This window comes from Lipotes vexillifer, unplaced genomic scaffold (assembly GCF_000442215.2).
Source record: "Lipotes vexillifer unplaced genomic scaffold, Lipotes_vexillifer_v1.1 scaffold913, whole genome shotgun sequence".
Classification (NCBI taxonomy): Eukaryota; Metazoa; Chordata; class Mammalia; order Artiodactyla; family Lipotidae; genus Lipotes; species Lipotes vexillifer.
The window spans coordinates 27808-30684 of NW_006798474.1; positions in this window are offsets into that span (position 1 = coordinate 27808).

Genomic DNA, 2877 nt, shown 5'->3' on the forward strand with positions numbered 1-2877 from the left:
GAACTCCCAAAGCCAAGGAAACTACCTGACTGACAAAAATATTAACATAGCCACTTCCCAAGAAAATCTGTCCTCTGCCACCTACATACTTCCCCTTGCTTAATCCATTTTAGAGATGGGAAACTCTACTTAAGGAACCTACGGCACAACAGCCTGCTAAAACCTGAGGCTGAAAGATCTCATTGGAAACAAGCTGGATGTTTTGCCACTCAGATGGATTTTGGAGACACCCAGTTGGCCACTTGGTCTCTTCTTGGCTACTTGCCGAAAATTTACTATACAGCATCCATTAGATTACACATAAGGACAAAGGGAATCTTGGCGATCTCCTTTTACAAGTATTGGTGGGACAAGGATGAAAGCTAACTCTTTTATATGGCCCAGGGATCATGTATTAGTATCTCTGTGCTTTTGTCCAACGCATGGCTAAAGTTGTAGACTTAAAGCTCTCTATCTGTGTCTGTCTGCATGTATTTTTGTCTATGAACGTGTAATAAGTTTCTACCTTTGGATGGTATTTCAAAATTGCACTATGAAATTTCTTAAAGAGAATTCTGTTTTGATTAGCTTAAACATAAACAAACACACATAAATAGTTCTAAAATTACCAGAAATTAAGGAAACTGAACTTCTGATATTTTCATATGCTTAAAAAAGTATTCTTATGGAAACTAACTAAACAGTTTTTAAAATTCAAGTTTACATAATTAAGGCATATCTTTGTCAAAAAAGACTAGTTTAATATTATTGGTTTAATAAAAACAGCTATGTATTCAACATCATACATTTTTACTCTGCCTGGATATGCTCTTCCTAAACTTATAAAATTTTTTTCTGATTGAATAAACTAGCATTGTCTCTACCAGATGTTTCAGATTATGAAAAATGTAAATTTTTGTTTAACCAAATTGAATCATTATTCAAACCAATCTTATCTTAACAGTGCTTATGCTTTGTGGTATGAAGATAGTTTCCAAGATTTTTAGGTAACTTAAAACATTAGACTTATGCTCAACTGACTTAAATAATAGTATTCTTTAGATACCTATACATTTCTAAATAAGAGAAAATACTGAAAATTAGTTACTAAACATAATTTTAAGTTGATATGATTTTGCCTCTAATTTTCACATGGAAAAGAGAGGGTACAGACTTTTTACTTACTATAATATTTTATGTTAATGTTTCTCTTCTTCATTTTAGAATCCCTCTTTTAAGACGCCTGATCTCCAGAACTCGTAAACGCTCATCTTTTCCACTTCCTCTCAACAATTGTTCAAATGATTTTGCAGGAACAATGCCAAACAAGAGCCTTCGGGAGATTACTCCTTAGACCCAGATTTGACCCACTCAAAGGTTTATGATTGTCTCTGTGTTGTTCAACAATGGATGACATTTCTTGGTCATGAACAGAACTGAGGCCCAACAGTTTTGAATTTTACCTGTGATTTGTGATCTCAGAAAATAGCAACAGTTAAGAAATCACCTTATCCTCTGTTTTCCGAAATCCTCCACCTTTTGTGTACCACAAAGAACCACCCCACTTAAGATAAGATTTGCTACCCAGGCCTTCTCAGGAGTCCCCTAAGACCTGGAGATCACTCCCTTGTTTATCTGTGACCAGGGAAACACCCACTTTTCCCCTTTTGCCTTAACCTGCTGATACGACCAGGCACTGATCTCTCAAATTCCCTTTCTTTGTTTCATGAAATAATTAGCTGAGCTCAGAACTGTTTGTCCTTCTAAAACTAGCCAGACACAGAGATGAACCTTCCTGTTCATCTAACTGACTGAGACTTCACCTAATTGCAAAGTAATTCCAATTGTAAATCAGCCCCACCTGTAACTCTTCTACTTTCCCTAAACATTTCTAAGGCAAAAACCACCCTGCAAGACATTCTGATATTCTTATTGCAAAAGCCTGAATAAAATCAATCCTCTTACTTGTTTATTTTTTGTCTTTGAAAACATGAATAAGGGCATATATATCCAGCAATCTATGTGGGCATATTCTCTTACATACATGAATGGGGCATACATAGCTATAGGGACAGCTGTATTAGCATCCTAAAAAGAACTAAATAATTTATATAGCCAAATGAGGGACAATGTGGAAAGAATCACCTGGAGTGAGGTGGAGAAACTGACTTAAATGTGCTAATTTTTCCAGGATTTTTTACTTTTCAAAAATTCGGAACTGAGGGCAAGAGATGCACTATTAATTTATTTGAGATAGTTTCATAATTAAGCAGGTACACTTAAGGAGCATATTAAACTACTACTTTGGGAATAATTTTAGAATTACAGCAAAGTTGCAAAAACAGTACAGACTGTTCCTTGTACCCAGTTCCCAGTTTCCCCTAATGTTTCCATTTTATCTCCTCATTTAAGAGTGTAAGTTATACTTCTTAAATTTTTTATGCTTTCCTTAGAGTTTACAATATGCATTTTTAAAATAAACTACTCCCACCTTGAAATAACACCACACCACTTCATGGGTTCAGGAACTTTAGAACATAGTATTCCCAATTCTTTTCTCCCATCCTTGTGACGTGGCTGTCATTAATTTCACTTATCCATGTGCCATAATTCCTTAACACATTGTTACTACTCTCCCTTAAAACAGTTATATGTTATCCATTAGGCCACCAGGGCTGATAAAAGTTAGTTTTTAGATTGATTAAGAGGCGGAAAACTCAAGGATTTCATTTTACCAGCATTCATTTCTCCTTGGAAGTTCCTCCTTTATGTAGGATCTTTGTCAGTTGTTCTCTTTTTAATGTTTGTGGTAACATAGGTGCCAAAGGCTTCAAATTCCTCTAATGTCCTTGTTTTTGTCTCTCCTCTTTTTTTTTTTTTTTTTTTTTTTTTTTTTTT